Source organism: Sapajus apella, unplaced genomic scaffold, assembly GCF_009761245.1.
Source record: "Sapajus apella isolate SASKATOON/1434 unplaced genomic scaffold, GSC_monkey_1.0 scaffold28, whole genome shotgun sequence".
NCBI classification, from domain to species: domain Eukaryota; kingdom Metazoa; phylum Chordata; class Mammalia; order Primates; family Cebidae; genus Sapajus; species Sapajus apella.
The window spans coordinates 19,538,803-19,561,813 of NW_022436968.1; the positions used below are offsets into that span (position 1 = coordinate 19,538,803).

Consider the following 23,011-nt stretch of genomic DNA (forward strand, 5'->3'; position numbering starts at 1 on the left):
TTCCATGTATTTTCATGGTTTAATAGCTCATTTATTTTTAGCACTGAATGATCTTCCATTGTCTGGATAAGCACATGAAAAGATGTTTCACATCTCTATGTCACCAGAGCAATGCAAATTAAAACAATAGAATTCCACTACACATCTATATGGCCAAAATCCAGGACACTGAAAACACCAAATCATGGTGACAATGTGGAGCAATAGGAACTCTCATCCACTGCTGGCAAGAATGCAAAATAGTATAGCCACATTGAAAGACAGTTTGAGAGTTCTTAGAAAACTAAACATACTCTTACTACATGATCCAGCAATTTTATCCCTTGATGTTTACCCAAAAGAGTTGAAAACTTAGGGCCACACAAATATGTGTACATGGATATTTACAGCAGCTTTATTAATAATTGCCAAAAGTTGGAAGCAACCAAGAAGTCCTTCAGTAGGTGAATGGATAATAAGCTGTGATATATCTAGACTTGGAATATTATTCAATTCTAAAATGAAATGAGCTATCAAATAATACAAAGACATGGAGAAACATTAAATGCACATTACTAAATGCAAGCCATCTGAAAAGGCTGTATGATTCCAACTATATGATATTCTGGAAAAGGCAAAACCATGTAGACAGTAGAAAAATCAGTGGTTGCTGGGGGTTAGAAAGGAATGAGGGATGAGTAGGCAGAGCATAGAGGATTTTTAGGACAGTGAAACTATGCCATATGATACTATAATGGTGGATACATGCCATTACACAATTGTCCAAACCCATAGAATGTATAAAACCAAGCGTGAACCCTATGAGAACTATGGACTTTAGGTAATAATGATGTGTCAATGTAAGTCTATGGATTGTAACAAATATAGCACTATAAAGGGCAGGGAGTATGATAACCATACAGGGAATTATACATGTGGGGAGGGCAGGGGTATATGGGAATCATTGTACCTTCTGCTCAATTTTGCTATGAACCTAAAACTACTCTAAAAAATAAAATCTACTTTAAAACATGTATACACACACACACACACACACATATTTAAAAAACAATTTTTTAAAAAATCAAGTTAGGCTGAGCACAGTGGCTCAAGCCTATAAACCCAACACTTTAGAAGGTTGAGGCAGGAGGATCATTTGAGTCCAGGAGCTCAAGACTAGCCTGGGCAACCCAGGAAGACCCTGTTTCTATGAAAAACTAATTTAAAAAAAAAAAATTAGCTAGGGATGGTGGCTGATTTGGTCCTAGCTACTCAGGTGGCTGAGGTGGGAGATTGCTTGGGCCTTGGAGGTCAAGCTTCAGTGAGCTATGATGATGCCACTGCACTCCAGCCTGAGCAACAGAGAACAACCCTGTCTTGAAAAAAAAAAAAATTAGTGAAGACCTCAGAATACTGATGATAAACAGGGGGAATAAATCTAGCTCGCAAAGTAAAAGCCTAAAGAAATTAAAGCAAAAAAATCACAATGATATCTTCAAAGGAACAAATGTAGCTGATCCAAATCTTGCAGTTTTAAAGCATTGCATTTGTACTCTATGGTCCTTTAGAATGGCTTCCAGCTTACCAAAGAGAGACTGCCTCTCTACACGCCAAATTACAACACTAAGGCTGATTGAGGGAGAAATATAATCAACCATTTGTTGATTATTTATTTTTTAATCATGTCCTCAAGCATGTACAGATGTAAGAAAGCATGTGGCCTCAGACTGGAGCTGTTTGCAAGCAGCAGGATTGCTTGGCCCAAGAAATGGCGCTTGCTGTGTGATGAAAGCCGCCCTTCTAAAACCGTGTTTGGTTAGCACCTATGCCCTGCTGAAATTGGCATAGCACATTCTCTGTGGGCAAGCTGCCAGCCTAACAGATGGGCCTGAATGTAACCCTGCCAGAGAATCAGTGTGTGCAATGAGTTCACAACTGTGGTTAGACTCCTTTCCAAGGATGTTGCATCTACTTAGGCCACCCAGCAAAAATTCATAACTTTCGTGTCTTCAAATGGCATTAATGAATAAGTAAATAATTCTTTAAATCAGCGGTTCTCAAACTGTGGTTCCCTGGACCAGCAGCACCAGCCCCATGTAGGAAATCACCAGAAATGCAAATTCTCAGGCCCTACCTTTAACCTGCTGAATCAGAAACTCTTGGGTTAGGGCCCAGCAACACGTGGCTTAACAAACCCACCAGGTGATTCTAGTGCAGCTAAAGTCTGAGAACCACTGCACTAAACCACTGGTTCCCAAACATTAGAATTATTTGAGAAATGTTTTAAAATACTGATGCCTATGCATCGATTCCAGAGATTTCAATTTAATTGGCATATGGCACAGCCTAGGCATCAAGAATTGTAAAATGTCCACAGTTGACTCTAATGTACAGCAAAGTTTGAGAAGCACCATTCTAGTTCATCAGAATACCTAGCAGAAGCTTTGAGGAGAAATGCTTCAGATCTTCCTAAATGCAGATAAGTCTTTATTGAAACAGCATATGTGTAGATCTTTGCTTAAATAATTCTTTGATTGATGGATCACTTTATTTTAAGCCCTGAGATATAATAAAGTTTATGTAAAATCTGGCCTTTAGCAAAGTTCTGCGTGTTCTGTGGGTCACTTACGTTCAAGTTTACCGTTTCTCACAGTACTATATTTAAGTTTGCTTCTGATTTCAGTGTACTTTTTTCATCTCATTGAACTGGACACCTTCTAATGTAATATCCTAAACCCCTATTCGACTGGTATCCTGCTCCTCGTATCTTCTTCCCAGTCAGGGAGAGACCTGATATCAAAATATTTAAACTTCAAACAATCTAAATTGAGATAATTAAAACCAAAAAAAAAAAAAAAAAAGGCTCTTTAAGCCACAAGGTTATCCAGCATATTTGGTATTCATAAGTATTTGAATAAGAAGACAAGAGGAGGAAAACTTGATATATAAACTAATTTGCTAGGTTTTCCCAACCCATTTGACATCAAAGCACACATAGAAATGATAATATTTGCACAATCCACTGGAGTGAATGGGAGAGGCTGCTGACCACTTGGCTGCTTTAAGGCCAAGAGATCAAAAATTCACATACCAAATTCACTGTTGGGAACTAATGAAAATTCAGATACACAAATGAAATGTTAATATAGTTTTATGAAAAATGAAATGTAATAAATAAGTATCTGTTTCCTTTCAGTTGTTCAGCAACAAATCTATTTTAACATGAGAATGATGGTCCCTTATTATACTATTGACGCTGCTAAGGTTCAGCTTGATGCTGATAAGAAACAATGAAGTGAGAAGTGACTGGAATTAGCTTCTTCCAGTAGAGTCACTCAGTTATGTCACTTACCAGCTATGTGACCTTGAGCAAGTAATTTATTTTTATTTTTATTTATTTATTTATTTATTTTTTAAAGATGGGGTTTTATCATGTTAGCCAGGCTGGTCTTGAACTCCTGACCTCAGGTGATCCACCCACCTTGGCCTCCCAAAGTGCTAGGATTACAGGCGTGAGCCACCGTGCCCGGCTTGAGCAAGTAATTTAACCATGTTGTACTTTAATTTACCTAAGTACAAAATGCTGAAATGATAATACCTGCCTCATAAGATTAAGAAATTTTTTGTTGGCCAGGTGTAGTGGCTCATGCCTGTAATCCCTGCACTTCGGGAGGCTGAGGAGAGTAGATTGCTTGAGCTCAGGAGTTCAAGACCAGGTTGGGCAACATAGCAAAACACTGCCTCTACAAAAAATATTTCTTAAAAAGCGAATTTTTTTAAAAAAGAATTTTCATAATTTTTCGTTTATTAATATATAATGGTTATACATATTGGGAACATGTGATATTTTGATACACGTATATAGCATGTAACGAACAAATCAGAGTAATTGTGATATCCATCACCCCATCATTTATCATTTCTCTGTGTTGGGAACATTTCAAATCTTCTCTTCCAGCTATTTTGAAATATATAATAAATTCTTAACTATAGTTGCCTTACTGTGCTATCGAACACTAAAACTTATCTCTTCTATCAAATTGTATTTTTGTACCCATTAACCAATCTCTCTTCAACCCTACTCCTTCCTACCTTCCCAGCCTCTGATAACCACCATTCTATTCACTCCATGATATCAATTTTTAGGCTCCCACATGTGAGAGAGCAGATGCAATATATGTCTTTCTGTGCCTAGCTTATTTCACTTCACATAATGTCCTCCGCTTCCATCTATGTTGCTGCAAATGATAGGACTTTATTCTTTTTATGGCTTCATATATTCCATCATGTACACCATATTTTCTTCATTCATCCATTGATGGACACTTGGGTTGACTCCATATCTTGGCTATTGTGAATAGTGCTGCAATAAACATGGGAGTACAGACATCTTTTTGATATACTGCTTTCCTTTCTTTTGTATATGTACCCAGCAGTGAGACTGCTGAATCATATGGTAGTTCTATTTTCAGTTTTTTGAGGATGCTATAAAAATTAAATAAATTAATATACAGGACCCTTTTCACAAGATGGCGCCGAAAGCGAAGAAGGAAGCTCCTGCCCCTCCTAAAGCCGAAGCCAAAGCAAAGGCTTTAAAGGCCAAGAAGGCAGTGTTGAAAGGTGTCCACAGCCACAAAAAAAAGAAGATCCGCACGTCACCCACCTTCCGGCGGCCCAAGACACTGCGACTCCAGAGGCAGCCCAAATATCCTCGGAAGAGCGCCCCCAGGAGAAACAAACTGGACCACTATGCTATCATCAAGTTTCCACTGACCACCGAGTCTGCCATGAAGAAGATAGAAGACAACAACACACTTGTGTTCATTGTGGATGTTAAAGCCAACAAGCACCAGATCAAACAGGCTGTGAAGAAGCTCTATGACATTGATGTGGCCAAGGTCAACACCCTGATTTGGCCTGATGGAGAGAAGAAGGCATATGTTCGACTGGCTCCTGATTATGATGCTTTGGATGTTGCCAACAAAATTGGGATCATCTAAACTGAGTCCAGCTGGCTAATTCTAAATAGAATTTTATGGTGTATATCTTTTATATGTATATATATATATGTATACATATACATATATATATATACATATAAAATATATACATATATATGTATATCTTTTCACCATTATATATATATATACACACACACAAAAGAACACGGTAAGTCATGACTAATGGTGGCTGTTCATATTAACATTGATTACACTTAATTATTGCATTACTGGATCTATTGCTAGCCCATAACTTCATTTCCCTTATCTCCATCTCCCCTAACTCTCTGATGATGGATCTACTGTAGAAATGGACATTCAACCATTCTTTTTTTTTTTTCACTATTGTTGTAAAATGAGTCATTCAGCCATTCTAACAATGGACAGAACAGGGTGCCAGCAAAGTCCAGGAAGTTGTCAGACTTCTGCAGTTGCCTACCTATACACAATAAATAGACCACACTTTCCAGGCTATTTGGGATAACTCTAGCTCCCCAAAAACTCTGGGCAGTGTCTTTGTCACTTACAGGCTTGCCGTATAAATAAATCTTAGCCATTCAATATCTATATTATTCATTGAAAAAGGACTCTGCACAATTTCAATAAGATCAAAAGTAGAATAATGGTCCAGGGACTGTAAGGAGTGAAGACTTACTGTTTAATGGATACGGAATTTCAGTTTGGGATGACAAAAACATTATGGAGAAGGATGGTGGTGATGGTTGGACAACAATGTGAATATACTTAATGCCAATGAACTGTATACTTAAAAATGGTTAATACAGTAATTTTATGTTATATATATTTTACTACAATTTTTTAAAAGGACTCTGAAAACAGGAAACAGGAATATTATTCTCTCATATTCCTCCTAGTCTAGCTAGTTACTTAGGTTGGGAAGGGACAGATATTCACTCAAGTTTCCACAAGTAATGGCTGTTTACTGCAAGACTTAAGATGGAAGCCAGGATCTCATGGTGATCAATGAGAAGGGACCAGAACTGGAACAGAAACTGGGACTGTACCCAAGAACCCTCAGGAGCAAGAGCTGTGAACCTTCCCTCAAGAGCGCCACCAGAAACATGGCTCAGCCTCTTCCTGTCCCTGCTTCTCTTCACATATCTTCTTGCCAAAGGCTAAATCTGTCTTCTTCATCTTTTCTTTTTCTGGTAGCTTCAGCTTTTTGTCTGACTTTCTTCAAGGCTTAGCTTCCTCATAATCTGGCTTTGCTCTTGGCCATATATATATATATTCTACATTATACACCCACTATACATCCTTTCATATCAGTTTCTGCTATGACTCATCTCATATTCTGTATCCAGAATCAGATTCTCATAGGTGAGCATATGAATGGTCAACTCGTTTCTTTTTGAACAGTTTTTTGAGCCAAACCATCCCATAAGCTGCTCTCATGTATACTTTGGCTCCCTCTAGTCTAAGCAGCCATGTTAAAGGTGGATTTATATGGTTTAAAACATGGCTACCTTCAACTGCCTCTTTAGCAGCAGTGGAGGATATAAAAGACTTTGATAGCCATGTCCCATACAATCTTGTTTGCTCTATCTTCTCTCCTTATGCTCTAGAATGATAATCCCTCTCTAGGCAAAGCCACACCAACCACATCTGGGTCAGTGGCATCTTAGACATTAGTATACATCAAGAGGACCTCTACTATCAAATAGAGCTAAAGACCAAATGGCTGGCCTGGAGATTACATCAGCAGCAGCACTGGAGATTGCCAACAAATAGCCATATCAAAAAGCATGTTTCAGGCAAGACCACAATGCAAAACCATTTAAAAACACTTAGCTTGACTTTATAGCACAATTTTTACCCCTGCTGGTTAATCATTATGTTCCTAAGTTTGGCATAGCATAAATCCTCTGGACAAATATATAATTTTAAATCAGCAAATTATTATTCGTTGTTGGTCATTAAACCCTAACATATATCTAGTACATTTGGCCTGTAGTAATTGTATTAATTATTGATGTTTAAATCACAGAAAATAGTTTATCATGTGGGCAACAAACTAAATAAAATATCTCTCAAACTTGGAGATATAGGGAACTATTTCTTGAGACACCAGATCGGGCTGTCTGAGTCCTATAGAGCAGACTGAATGTCAGCTGGCTAAATCCAGCTCTGCCAGGCTTGAAGCTTCTAGGCAGAACAGGCAGGAAAGCTGCATTGTGGGTGCCCCCAAGTGGGTACAATTTGATGTGCATGCTGAGGCTTTTCTCTCCAGCTCCTCTAGCATTTGGTAATGTCTGTGAAGTGATTTTAAAGACGGAGAAAAGCTAAAAAGCTTGTATGTTTTACAATATACATCTCTCATAATATCAACTAAAGCAATATTTAATGTTTCAGTCTACCACAGATCGTTTATTTTCAAGTTATGTTGCCATTAAAGTGTGGGGTAGAAAAAGGAAGTTTAGTATCAGACAAAACTTGACTTTGAACACTGGCTCAGCACCTTACTAGCTGTGTGGCCTTGGGAAATTCATTTTACCTCCCTAATCTATAGTTGTCTCATTTTTAAAATAAATTCAGGAGTATTGGAAAGGAAATTTACCTCATAGGGCTATTTATTGGTTAAGGCAAAAGTGTAATATCAGTGTGCAGCACATTGTAAGTGCTCAATAAATATGATTTATTGTTGTTTATAAATAATATTGTTAGGTATATATTTTATAAATTTAAAATAAAAATATTTATTGAGATATACTGATATATTAAAGTTCTAGGAAGTCCTCCATACGTTTTCAACAAATTCCTTTCTACTTAAACCAGCCACAGGCAATTTCTATTATTTACAACTAATAACTGGGCAATACATATGATCATAGTAGACAAAAAGTATGCAGTTGACCTGTATTCTTCAAAAAAGTTGACGTGGCTGGGCCCAGTGGCTCATGCCTATAATCCCAGCACTTTGGGGAAAACAAGGCGAGAGGACCACTTGAGTCCAAGAGTTCAAGACTAGCCTGGGAAAAAAGGAGTACAAAAATAAAATAAAAATTGGTCAGGTGTGGTGGTGCATGTCTGTAGTCCTAGTAATTTGGGAGGCTGAGGTGGAAGGATCACTTGAGCCCAGGATTTTGAGGCTGCAGTCAGCTACAGTTGCACCACTGCACTACAGCTTGGACAAGACAGTGAGACCCTTTCTCCAAAAGAAAATAATCATGAGAGATAAAGAAAGGCTAAAAAATGTTCTAGCGGCTGGGCATGGTGGCTCACACCTGTAATCCTAGCACTTTGGGAGATCAAGGCAGGCGGATAATGAGGTCAGGAGATCGAGACCATCCTGGCTAACACAGTGAAATCCCGTCTCTACATAGAAACACAAAAAAATTAGCCAGATGTGGTGGCACACACCTGTAGTCCCAGTTACTCGAGAAGCTGAGGTAGGGGAATTGCTTGAACCAGGGGGTGGAGGTTGCAGTGAGCCAAGATCGTGCCACTACACTCCAGCCTGGGCAACAGAGCGAGACTTCATCTCAAAAAAAAAAAACGTTCTCGTTTACAATAGACTAAAGAGACACAACAATAAATGCAATATGTAATTTTGGACTGGATCCTATATTACAGGGAAAAAATTCTATAAAGAACCTTATTGGAATAATTGATGAAATTGGACTATGAACTTCAGACTAAGTAAAAGTTTTATATCAATGTTAAATTTCCTGAATTTGATAACTGTACTGTGGCTATGTAAGAGAATCTTCTTGTTTTGAGAAAATATGCACAGAAATATTAAGGAGCATGATACAGGCAACCTACTTTCAAATGGCTTAGAAAAGTAACTAAAATACCTATAAAATGTCTTTGTGCAAATGTGTATAGATGACAGACACATAGATGTTTATATATATAGTTAATACCATATGTGCGTGTGCGTGCGCATGCGCAGGAACAGTCAGAGAAAGAGAGTATTAAAAAGTATGGAAAATGGCAAAATTTATTGAATCAGCATAAAAGCAAATAGGAATTCTCAGCATACTTCTTGTAACTTTTCATTGTTTAAAATTTTAAGTTTAAAAATCAAAGTTTTTGTAACTTTTCATTGTTTAAAAATTTTAAGTTTAAAAATCAAAGTTTAAAATGTATATAAAGAAATGTGAAAGATAGTGAAGTAGCCCCTGAAAAAAATTAGCTAATTATCCAGAACTTCAAGATAAACACACAAAATTTTTGCAAATTCTTTAGTAAATAATGTTAAAGTAATGTCTACTCTCTACATAACATTGAAATGTAACAACTAATTCTTTTTGAAAATTTAGAATTAAAACATAAATGTTTTTCATGAGCAAGAAAAATTATGAGCTACAAGAGCTCAAAGGAACCTTAGAGATTACCTAGTCCAGGTTTCTTTCAAAGACAGAAAATCATCAAAATTCCCTTAAGGACACATCACCCAATCTTACTCTATGAGATAATCACTCTCCACTAACTACTTGATAGTTTAAAATTATATATGACTCATTATTCTGAAAACTACTAAATAAAAGGAAAAACTCAGCATTTATTCTAGCTTTTTGGTTCTAATTGTATTACAGAGTAACAAAAATCATTGATAAAGGAAAGTTCTTCTTCGTAAAAGAATTCCAGCTAAGAGATGAAGAAGAAATAATAGAAAAAGAATATTGTCATTTTTCAATTCCAATGAAATAATGGATCTAGACAGTAATCGTTAACGGCCACTAAAATCACTAAGGGAAAAGCTGACAAGAATTATAATAAACAAATCAGGCTGACCTCACTGATTAATTTTAACATCACAAAAAAAGACAATCAGATGTTATGTGTCTCCTAAATGGTGCACATAGGAAGTACACAACATCACCTGTGAATACCATTTGAAGAAAGCAAAAATCCAAATCAAACCAAGCCTGTAGCTCTAACTACTAATTTACAGGATATACAGGGTCCAGATGAACATGTTTAGTAATATTATGAGGATAAAATTGGCAAAATCCAGAATGTGGGAAACTGCATGACAAAAAAATCTAGTTTGTTCAACTAATCAATTTGAAAGAGGGGAAAGGGAGAATCTAGAGATTAAAAGAGACTTAAAGGACATATGACTAATTATAATTTATAGACTCATTCAGATCTTATTAGACAATCAGAGATATCTTAACACTAGCTGGATATTTGATAATCTTAACAAATTGTTAAATATTTAAGGTGTGATAGTGGTATTCTGGTTATGTTTTTCAGAAAAGAGTCTTTATGAAAACCATACTTAGAAACATTTATAATTTAAATATCATGATTTCTGGAATGCGTTTCCAAAAAAACATGAGGTAGTAAGGAAATGATGTGGAGGAGAAGAAGAATAGAAGATACAAGATTGACCATGTGTTGATAAGTGCTGACCCTGGGGGACAGGTGGGAATTTATTATACAATTTCCTTTGTTGAAATATGTTTTTAATTTCCATTATAAAATTGTAATATTATTTTTAAGAGATTAAGGTAACTTTGTTTACTGAAATTCAAGTACTAATAACATATATGAGTTGAAAAATCAAGGTTGATTGAGGTAGCTCTGTGCTGTGTTTACTGAAATTGAAATACTAATATATATTAGTTTAAAAACACTTTTTATTATGGTAAAATATACATAATATAAAAGTTATAATTTTAACCATTTTTACGTGTACAGTTCAGTTGCATTAAATGCATTCACATGTTGTACAGACATCACCACTATCCATTTGAAAGATGAACTTTTCATCTTCCCATGCAGAAACTCTGTGGCCATTAAGCAATAACTCCCAATTTCCCCTGGCCCCAGGCCCTGAGAACCTCTTATTTTACTTTCTGTCTTTATGAATTTGCTAATCCTAAGCATGCCACACAAGTAGAATCATATACTATTTATCCTTTTGAATCTGGATATTTCACTTAGCATGGTTTCAAAGTTCATCCATGTTGTAACATACATAAGAATTGTACTCATTTTTTAGGCTGAATAATATTCTATTGCATGTATATACCATATTTTGTTTATTTTTTTGTTGATGAACATGTGGGTTGTTTCCACTTTTGGTTACTGTAAATAGTGGTACATGAACATTGATGTACAAGTATGTGTTTGGGTCACTGCTTTCAATTCTTTTGAGTTTATACCTAGAAATGGAAATGCTGAGTCATATGGTAATTCTGTGTTTAACTTTCTGAGGAAAAGTTAAACACAGAATTATACAGTTTTCAAACAATGGTGTTTTCAAACAATGACTATACTGTTTTCAAACAATGACTGCCATTTTACATCCCCAACAGCGACAAACAAGGGTAATAGTTTCTCCACCTCCTCACCAACACTTATTTTTTCTTTTTTTTTTTTTTTAATACCAGCCTTCCTAATGGGTGTGAAGTGGTATTTCATTGTGACTTTGATTTGCATTTTCCTAGTGACTAGTGATGTGGTCTTTTCATGTGCTTACTGCCCATTTATATATCTCGTTTGGAGAAGCATCTATTCAAGGCCTTTGCCCATTTTTTAATTGGGATATTTTGGTTCTTGTTGTTGAGTTGTCAGAATTCTTTACATATTCTGGATATTTGTACTTTATCAGATATATAAATATTTTTCACCATTCTGTGTGTTGTCTTTTCACTCTCTTAAGAGTACCCTTTCATGTATGAAAGCTTTAATTTTGCTTAAGTTCCAGCTATCTGTTTGTTGTTGTCATGCTTTTACTGTTATATCCAAGAAATTATCAACAAATCTAATGTCATGAAAATTTTCTCCTATGTTTTCTTCTGAGAGTTTTGTAGTTTTAGATCTTACATTTAGATCTTTGATGCATTTTGAGTGATTTTGCATATGGTATAAGGTCAGGGTCCAATTTCATAATTTTGCATGTGGATATTCAGTTTTCCTAGAATCACTTATTGAAAAGAAGGTGTAAGTTTTTATTGAAGAAAATTAAAACCATATTTATATGTTTCCACATAAAAACATAGCCAAATATCTGAAAAGATATACATTAAACCGTTAATAATGATTACTTCTGGAAAGGAAAACAATACTGGAGAGTAGGCTGTGCACGAGCTATGGTTTTGCTCTACATAATTCATATTGTTTAGATTACTTATGAGTTCATATTCATGTATTTCTTATATAATTATATAAGGATTGTTTTGCTCTTGGTTTTAAGAGAAAGTTGGTCAGATGTGAAAACACAGGACAAGTAGGCCAAGAGTCAATATTTTGGCAGGATAGAGATCCAAATTAAATGAAAACTCAGGCAGAAGAGCTGAGTGTGAGAAGGAATTAGCAGATCTCAAGGGTAATGCTGTTTGTTCAGATAATTTGACAGCAGCAATAGCAGAAAGAGACAGTAAAGAAAACTTGGTACTGCTCCCCACAGTTTATTATATTTTTAACCTTCGGCTATATTTGGGTAGCTTACATTTTGCTAATATACGAAGGAACTAACTGAAGACTCAGAGATCTCTGTGAACTTTACTACAGCAAAGCAGTCAGAGTTACATAGAAGTTATGTTATGGGTGTCTGGAGGATGGGACCTGGACCATTTTGGGCAGATCAGAGGGACACAGACTATGTTCTCTGCTTTGTTTTTCTATAGTTATTGATCATGGGTGTTCCTCCAACCATGTTGTCTACTTCAAGTTCAAATGCAAGTTTTTAATTTAAAATGTGCATCTTTTACTTAGCTATCTTCTAGTTCAAATCAATGAAAGCAATTTTAGCAAGCAATCTAATTCAATCCATAAGCAAATCCTGATGCTTCCACTTACAGACCCCATTTTGTAGAATGTGTTTCCTTGATGTTTTGCCTCTGAACATCATATTTCGCTTAAAATTATTATATAGGCATCACTACTTTAAGTCAAGTTCCCTGGCTTGGGGACCTGACATAGGAAACTAACCCAATTTTCAAAGTCTAGAGGCCAGAAATTCTTAGAAGGGCAAGATGGGCAAGGAAAAGTCTGAGACTATTCATCTAATGGAATAATTGATTTAAATCAGTAATGGAAAAACGCGGCCAAGAAAAGTATGATTAGCTCTGTGTAGCTATGTTATTCCTCCATAGGGCCATGATCCAAAAATGGAGAGAAAACGAAGCATACTCAGCTTGGTGCACTTGTACCACATGCAAACCCTAGAATTCTGTAATTGATATAAGGAATTGACTAGGAATATGACCTTTACAGACCTCACTGGGACTACAGTAACAGAAAATTTTGATAAGTAAAAGTGCTTTTAAATAGTTTGTTACTGTTGTGAAATTTCTTATCTCTTAACCAAAATTTGAATATCTGGGTCCACTAAATGTAGCTGAATTTAACTTCTTGAAGGAGAACGAGGATTTATAGATTTTATTAAAAATAGCCAAAATTCACATAATGTCTTCCTATCACATATAAGAAACCTATAAGGCCAGGTGCGGTGGCTTGCACCTATAATCTCAGCACTTTGGGAGGCCAAGGTGGGCAGATGACGACGACAGGAATTTGAGACCAGCCTGACCAACATGGTGAAACCCTGTCTCTATTAAAAATACAAAAATTAGCCAGGCATGGTGGTGCGCACCTGTAATCGCAGCTACTCAGGAGGCTGAGGCAGGAGAATCTCTTCATGCTGGGAGTCGGACGCTGCAGTGAGCGGAGATCCCGTCACTGCACTCCAGCCTGGGCGACAGAGTAACAGAGTAAGACTCCTTCTCAAAAAGAAAAAGAAAGAAAGAAAGAAAAAAAGACACCATAGCCAATATATAGATAAACGTTACACACACTCCACACACACACAGCCCCCACACACATAAACACACACACACATATATATACACACACACACACACACACACACACACACACACACACACACTGTTTTAAAACAAGGATAGCCAAGCCATAGATAGAGTTAGAATATAATTTGAAGAGTGCTGGTTAAGGCTATAGACTGAAAGTACATCCAAGCCTGTCACCAGGAACTGAAATTCAACATTTAGCCACACTTCCCTTTGGTTTAATTAATGCAAGCACACGGAGGGAATATTTTATCAATCATTGGGAAATATTAAAGCATTCCTAACACATTTTTTTAATTTTTAAAGTAATTCATGCTTATTATAACATATCAAATAATACAGAGATGTATACAGAAAAAGTTAACAGTTTATCCTTTCCTTCTCCAACCTCATTTCTCAAACATTCATTGAGTGCCTCTTAACGGGCTAAGCATGTTCGAGACTGTGTGAACACAGCAACGAAAAAAACAAAGTCAGGCCGGAACAGGTGGCTCACGCCTGTAATCCCACCACTTTGGGAGGCCGAAGTGGGCCGATTACCTAAGGTGGGGAGCTCAAGACAGACTAACCAACATGGTGAAACCCGGCTTCTACCTAAAAAAAAAAAAAAGTAGCCAGACGTGGTGACACATGTCTGTAATCTCAGCTACTCTGGAGGCTGAGGCATGAGAACAGCTTGAACCTGAGGGGCAGAGGTTGCAGTGAGCCAAGATCGTGTCACTGCACTCCAGCCTGGGCAACAGAGCAAGACTCCGTACTTAAAAAAAAAAATGTGGGGGGCAGCCTTGGTGACTAATGCCTGTAATCCCAACACTTTGGGAAGCCAAGGCTGGCGGATCACGAGGTCAGGAGATCGAGACCATGTTGGCTAACACAGTGAAACCTCATCTCTACTAAAAATACAAAAATTAGCCGGGCATGGTGGTGGGCGCCTGTAGTCCCCGCTACTCCCAAGGCTAAGGCAGGAGAATCGCTTGAACCAGGGAAGCAGAGGTTGCAGTGAGCCCAGATCGCGCCTTTGCACTCCATTCTGGGTGACAGAGTGAGACTCCGTCCTTAAAAAACAAAAGAAAAAGAAAAAAACAAAGTTTCTGTCCTCATAGATTTATAGTCTAATACAAAAGCCAACAAATGATAAATACATGATGCCAGGTAGCAAGAAGAGCTCTGAAGAAATATAAAGATAAGTAAAGGATTTGAGGAAAGCCTCTCTTAAGACGTGATATTTGAGCAAAGACCTGAAAGAAGTGAAAGTGAGAGCCAAGTGAATATCCAGGGAAAATGTATTACAAGCTGAAGGAACAAAACGTACAGCTCTGTGAGGTGAAGTGTGGCTCACATGTTTGAGGAACAGCAAGAAGGCCAGTATGTGTGAAGCAGAGCAAGGACTTTTTACCCCTTAACAGAAACTCTTTGTATTTACTCTGTGTAATTATGCTACCAACTATGCAGAGTTAAATTCATTTGTTTCATAAATTTTTAATGTTTAGGAATTTTTTAAAATTGTACTTTTCATATGGTTTGCATGGTTCCAAATTTAAATCTACAAAGCAAAGTACATGCAAAGAAGTCCAGCTTCTATTCTTATTCCCTCTGACCTATTCCTTCTCCCACAGATCTCTATGACCCTTCTGTTTTTTAAATATAAGAAATAAATTTGTAATTCTCTTCACTTCTTAGAAAAAATCATACATCTCTCTCCACTTCTGAGATAAATTATCGCATACTATAAAAATATGGAATATTTGGTGAATTTGTGTGTCATCCTTGCATAGGAATCATGCCAATCTTCTCTGTATCATTAAAATGTTGTTATATGTGCTGCTGAAACAAGCACTTAGAGATCAAGATTTTGCATGGGTAAAAATTCAGGAGCTACACGTGGTCTAGACAGAGATGGTTTTAGTAGGTGCTACCATAAAAGCCTTATGTAGTCAGGAGCCACCATAAAGATGCCAGATGTCTGAAGAGAGAGTAAGTGGCCTGGGAATGAACCGAAGGTATCGAAAAAAGAAGTGAAATGATGACCACAAACAGACATTGCCTACCTCACAACTCAGCCTAGGGCCTAGTTCTTCCTCAACCTATGTCCCATTCCTGCCAATATTTATTAGGTCATGCAATGGATCCATAAAGGGCTTTAATGTTTTGGGTTTTTTAATGAATTCTTTAGGCACATGGGAGTATAAACACAGAATCCTTCACAGACACAGAAATGTCCAAGTATTTTAAACTCATACCACAAAATTTAAAATATCCCTTGGGTTCTCTGAATTTTGCAGTATACGAAAGAAATACTAGAGGTCATCCTAATTTGTCTCAAGAGACACACATCTTAGCTAAGAGAGAATAATAATAATGGTGCTGGAAAAAACTGGATATCCATATACAGAAGACTGAAATTGAGCCTTATCTCTCATAAATCAAAATGAATTAAAGACTTAAGTCTAAGATGTCAAACTGTGAAAGTACTACAAGAAAATATTGGGAAAATTCTCTAGGACATTGGTCTGGGCAAAAATTTCTTAAGTAATACCCCATAAGCACAGGCAACAGAAGCAAAAATGGACAAATGGAATCACATCAAGTTAAAAAGCTTCTGCACAGCAAAGAAACAAAGTGAAGCGACAACCCACAGGATGGGAGAAAATATTTGCAAACTACCAATCTGACAAGAGATTAATAACCAGAATATATAAGGAAGTCAAACAACTTTGTAGGAAAAATATATAATAATCTGATTTTAAAATGGGCCAAAGATTTGAATAGACATTTCTCAAAAGAAGATATACAAAAGACAGGCAGGTTTATATATGAAACCTGTTTGAAACCTATATGAAAAGATGCTAAATATCATTCATCATCATCAGAGAAATGCAAATCAAAACTACAATGAGATATCATCTCACCCCAGTTAAAATGGCTTTTATCCAAAAAACAGGCAATAAAAAATGCTGGCAAGAAAATGGAGAAAGGGAACCCTTGTACACTGTTGGTGGGAATGTAAATTATGGAGAAGAGTTTGGAGGTTCCTCAAAAAACTAAAAATAGAACCACCCTATGATCCAGCAAAGTGCTGGGTATATACCCGCAAAAAAGGAAATCAGTATGTCAAAGAGATATATACACTCCCACGTTTACTGCAGCACTGTTCACACAACAGCCAAAATTTGGAAGCAGCCTCTAAGTGTCTATCAGGAGATGAATGGATGAAGAAAATGTGGTGCTTACACACAATGAAGTATTATTCAGCTATAACAAAAAATGAAATTCTGACATTTGCAACAACATGGATGGAACTGGAGGTCATTTATGTCAAATGTAATAAGCCAGGCACAAAAGGATAAACAGTGCATGTTCTCACTTACTTGTGGAATAAAAAAATCAAAGCACTGAACTCATGGAGATAGAGAATGAAAGGATGGTTACCAGAGGACAGGAAGGGTAGTGGGGGGTGTGGGTAGGAAAGAAGGGGGAATGGTTAATGGGCACAAAAAAATAAACAGAATGAATAAGACCTAGTATTTAATAGCACAACAGGGTGACTGTAGTCAATAACTTAATTGTACATTTTTAAATAGCTAAACAGGTATAATAGGATTGTTTGCAACACAAAGGATAAATCCTTGAGGGGATGGGTAGCCAATTTCCCATGATGTAATTATTATGCCTTGCATACCTATTCTAAAATATCTCATGTACTCATGAATATATACACTTACTATGTATCCACATAAATTAAAAATAAAAAAAATAAAATTATTGCCAATTACTTCATTTATACTATTTATTATTGAGCAAACATTTACTGAGTGACTACTATGTTTAACACTCTGTTAGGTGCCATGAAAGACATAGCATGCATTAGACATAATCCCTGCCCTTGAGAATGTTACTGTCTGTGCTAGTTATTCACTTATGACTTCTCAGCTACAAATCCACCCTTTTTTGCCTTGCTTTGTTATTCTGGAGCTGTACCCTGAAAGCATTTCTGCTTTGGCAGTGGTAAAGTGATAGGTTCTGCCAATAGAGGGTGATGGAGAGACGCTGAGAAACCAGAGCAGGAGGAAAGGACATGACATTCTTCTGGTAGACTCTTTTTTGTGTGGAGCCAGTGGATTGGTTTGCAGGAGAGGCCTGGGAGTATTTGCCTCAGCAGTCCTCACAATTCAGTTATGGCCCACTCCTCCAGCAAGTTGTTTCAGCACAGGTGGACTGCCCATTCCTGTGGCAGCCACAAATGCTCCTCTAAATTTCTCAGCCTCTTTCTTGTTGTACACTCTTCTTCAGCCAAGGTTAGTAGCTGTGCCTACAGGACTACTGCTGGACCCCTTAGAGTCCACTGTATACCTTTTAGGGATCTTTCACTGGTTAATAACTTTTTATGTTAAATTTTCCCTGTTGAAATTACAGGTATGTTTTTTATCTCCTGATTGGTCCCTAGCAGACATACCATCAAATAAGGAGGAAAAGACAGAAGTAAATTAATGTAAATTTGGGAGGAGAAAGTGCACTTCAGCTGTAATTACAGTCCAAAGGCCAAAGATCTTCAGAGATTAAGTCTATAAAATTATTTATTAGTTAGGATTGTACTTAGCTGCATATAACAGAAACTGGCCTCAGTGACTTAACCAAATAGAGATTTTTTTTTTCATGTGACATGAACTCCATAAATAGGCAGTTAAGGGCTGCTTACCCCAAAAAAAGAAAAAAAAAGTGAAAAATTCAGGCTCCTACTTTCCAGATTCTCCACCCTTAACGTGTGACTTCTGTTCTTGTGGTCGCAATATTGCTGGGCCCCTGTCCAGACATTAGATCTGTATTCCAGGCAGGAAAAAAAAAGGGGGTAATGGAAAAGAAAGAATGATCCATTTGAATCTATCCCTTTTCTGCACATTCTTAGGGGCATCACCAAGTAACTTCAACTCACATGTCATTGACCATTCCTAATCCTAAGAGAATGTGAGAAGTTCAGCATTTTTCTTTAAACTGGGAACAGATCTTTGTAAGTAAGAAAAAAGGAGAGAATAAATGTTGGATAGGTAACTAGTTGTATCTGCCACAAACTGAAAAATTAGGAAATTACTTGCATTTGAGATAGGCAAGAGTTAGCAAAGGGATTTGATTTCATTTCCATATACTTGTCCATTTTCTTTTCATGGAAGTAGTCTTTTTATATTAATTATACACTATGACACACAATTGTTTTTTCTTCAATGACTAGGATATCTTAGTAGAAAAGGAGGGCAGAATAAAATTTATTTTATTAGGATATTGTTTCATGTAACTGAAGAGGACATGGAGAGATACATTTACTTTTAGTTTCTTACTAAATTATATGTGGCCCATTTACTAAATATTCTAGTCCAATATACTAGATGTCATTAAAATGGTTAAATAATTTGTAAAATAGTCAAAAATGAAGTTTAAGGACAAAATTTTCTATACTAGAAATTGATTAGCAGTGTAGGCAGTTAGTAGATATGGGAGTGTTAGGATCTATTTAAGAGATACCTAGAAATCTTTTCTATCCAAATAATTCCATCTTTCAAGTCCTAGCTCAAGTTTCTCTTCAGTAAGTTACTTTCTGACCAGGTCAATCTCTTTTCTAAAGCTGTTTCCCTTAGTGCATCATACAACTTTGTCCCGGAACATGCACTAATTTGTATTTTTCTCTAATTTTTTATATATGTCAGTCCAATACCCCAATTACACTGCATACTCTTACCTTTTCCCTATGTCCTCACAGTGTTCAAAGAAAGGGCATAGTGTTTATTTGAGCTAACCTCAATTGAATGTCCTATAAAATTAGTGCAAGTTCAGAGGTTTTTTTTTTTTTTCCAAAGAGAAGTTGATAACAAATTAAAGCCAATAATAAGACATATAAATTTTATAAGAAAAATGAAATATAATAACAGAGCCCAGAAGATTTTAAACTTATATTTCTGATTTTCATTTCAATAATTTTTTAAATTTACACCAAAATGAGAAGGCTGGTGAAACTTTTGTAGGCATTAATTATTTTTTTTTTTTTTAAAGACAGGGTTTCATTTCCATCGCCTAGGCTGGGGTGCAGTGGTGTAATCTTGTCTCACTATAACCTCCACCTCCCAGGCTCAAGGGATCTTCCCGCCCCAGCCTCCCAGGTAGCTGGGACTACAGGTGTATGCCATCAGGCCCAGCTAATTTTTGTATTTTTTTTGTAGAGATGGGGTTTCACTATATTGCCCAGGCTAGTCTCAAACTCCTAAACTCAAGCAATCCACCCACCTCAACCTCCTAAATTGCTGGGAATACAGGCCTGAGCCAGCACACCTGGCCTAAAACGTCCAAAAGTAGATAATATATCTTTCTATGCTGTCAGTTAGAATTACCTTACTAAAGCTAATGATAACAATCCTACTCCACCTCAATACTTCAAGAAAAGGGAGTTAGTAACCAAGACCTGGGCTTCCTTCTATCTGGTTAGTTATGAGCTACACTTGGAATTTTAAACTGAAATTCCCCATTTTAAGATGCTGCTACTGGATGGACATGGAGGCTCACTCCTACAATCCCAACTTTTTGGGTGGCCGAGACGGATCACTTAAGCCTAGGCGTCAGAGACCGACCTAGGCAACATAGCTCTATAGGGAGACCCTAGCTCTATAAAAAGTTTTATTAGCAGGTGTGGTGGTGCATGCCTGTAGTCCCAGCTACTCAGAAGGCTGAGGTGGGAGGATCACTTGAAGCCAGAAAGTCAAAGCTGCAGTGAGCTATGGTCACACCACTGCACTCTAGCCTGGATGACAGAGCAAGACTTTGTCTCAAAAAAAAAGAGATGCTGCTACCTCCACGTGGATCTCAAAGACGTAGTGAATATTTGGCAGACAATGTTTCCTGTTTTAGTTATCTATTACTAAATATATATTAGCACTTCATAATAAACTATCCTAAAATGTAACTTCAAATGAAAACCTTTGGTATTTTTTTTTAAGCACCAGAGTCTATGAGGCATTTTATTTGTAAATATGTATTACATTTCTAAAAAAGAACCCCAGGATTTTCCCTCCTGTGTGATTTCTTCTTGCTTCTTCACGGTCCATGATGCCAGCTGAGGTTGTCAGTACAATAAAACCAAACTGGCAGGATAGAAGCAGATTATTCTGCCATTTTTCTAGGTGTTTGAGTTGTACATCAAATATGGGGTTGATTACTCCACACTTGTTTAGCCTGCCTGTGAGGTTCACAACAATTTTTCCCAGCTGTGTGATCATCAATGACTTCAAATTCGCCAATATAACCATACTTCACCATCACAGTGAGCTCACTGGGGATGACTCACTTCTGTTCCTCATGGTGTTGGGAAGGCTTGACGAGAGATAGAGATCCAAGAAGGCCTCACTCATATGTGCTGGATGCCTCAGTTCTCTTTCTCTGGCCTTTTTCCTGTCTAGGTGGTTTCCGGACAGGGGAACATTTGGGAGTGATCCGTCATACTTCCCTTTATTATCCGAGTCCTATCTTCAACATGCCATCATCACTCAGGCTAGCATCATCACCCAGTCTTATCAGATATTGCCAAATTATGATGCCTCATAACTTACTGTGACTATCCCCACTGCTCATGAAAAAGCACAGAAAGGAATAGATACTTCTCAGGGAGGTCCCTGTTCATCTTTACGGCCTTACTTTAGTCTTCTCAGAAGGTACCTTTTTACTTCAAACTCCCTCAGTGCAAATATCCACCCTCAATCAACATGGGTTGGTGTTACTCCAATTCACTCCCCTCTTTCTATAACGCAAGTCTTAGGATGCAAAACCAAGCAAAGTCTGAGTTAATCTATCTAGAATACCACCATGGAGTCAGCCACAGTCAGGCCCCTCAACAGAACAGACTAGCCTGAATTTTCGAACCTATGTCTCTCCCTGCCATAAGCAACTAGTCCACATGCAACTTGGAAGCAGCCACTGTAGATCTCGGCTTCTTTCTTGCTTCCTCCTCAATAGTTACTGCTACTGATTTAGTGCTGAAGAGATAGAAACATCATTTAAACCATCTCTTTACACAAATCCACTTAGAATAATTTTTCCCCTAGAGAATCTATTATTGAAGTACAGGGCCTTATTGTTTATTCTACTGTAGACCACAGGACACCGTGTTCTTCAGGTTAGAATTGAGTACTTGAAAAACTGTGTGAATAGCTTCTTGAACTGTACATGTGAATTCTCTCTATTTTCCAACTAAAGATTGAGTCTAAAATGATAGCATTTTGTAATTCTGAACGATTTGCATTTGCAGGTGGATTAGTGACAAAGTCTTACTCGTTTTTAAGTGTTAGTTCTGAGGGTTTCCCCCCAGGATTGCTGCTAGATAATATTGCACCTTTGTGCTAATGAGTAAAAAGCTGATCCTCTAGGTTGATGATGTCTCATACCAAGGCTCCAGGCAGAGTGGGGTGCAGCTCAGTCCCCAGTCAGCTTCTTAGCGGGGCATTCTAGATGTTTAACCTTTTCTTTTTTAAAAATTCTTTCTTTGAGACAGAGTTTCGCTCTTGTTGCCCAGGGGCTGGAGTGCAGTGCTGCAATCTCTGCCCACGGCAACCTCCGCCTCCCGGGTTCAAGCGATTCTCTTGCCTCTTGCCTCAGCCTCGGGAGTAGTGGGATTACAAGCATGCGCCCCCACGCCTCACTAATTTTGTATTTTTAGTAGAGACAGGGTTTCTCTGTTTTTGCCAGGTGGTCTCGAACTCCCGACCTCAAGTGATCTGGCCGCCTCGGTCTCCTAAAGTGCTGGGATTACTGGCGTGAGCCACTGCATCTGACTAGATGTTTGATCTTTTATGTTGACATGTTGATATCACTTCCGGTAGCCATTTATTATAACTACTAAATTAAATTTACATAATTGAAGGATCTAAAAAGACCAGAAGTTCAGTAAGATCCATTTTTCTGAGATATTTCTGCATTCCTCTGAAAAAAATAATTTGTCCAAAGTTAACAAAAACAAGGTGTTAAATTTGAGTAGGTTTTGAAAATACTCAGACTTTTTTTAGTCTCAAGTCCTACATAAAATACATTAAAATATCTTAATTCTTCCAATCCTAGAGCTGGAAAAGTTGAGCACCCTCACTTTACCCAGAGGCAATTTTGTGCCCCAGGTGTCAAAGCTCTTTATCTACTCATTTGCTAAGGCTCCACCAGTACTTCTAGATCAGGCCCTCTTTCACCTGAAGGATTTGCCATACTTCTGGAACCACT

At 37.3% G+C, this 23,011-nt stretch overlaps 1 non-coding gene and 1 pseudogene across 1 annotated transcript; one reads left to right on the forward strand and one right to left on the reverse strand.

The window, feature by feature from the left end:
* The first annotated feature begins 4,508 nt into the window (after positions 1 to 4,508).
* Positions 4,509 to 4,979, forward strand: LOC116561128 (annotated as a pseudogene).
* Positions 4,980 to 15,501: 10,522 nt separating this feature from the next.
* On the reverse strand, positions 15,502 to 15,608 carry LOC116561264. Its single transcript, XR_004273358.1, has one exon. It is a non-coding gene; the product is annotated as a U6 spliceosomal RNA (small nuclear RNA).
* Between the last annotated feature and the right edge of the window lie 7,403 nt (positions 15,609 to 23,011).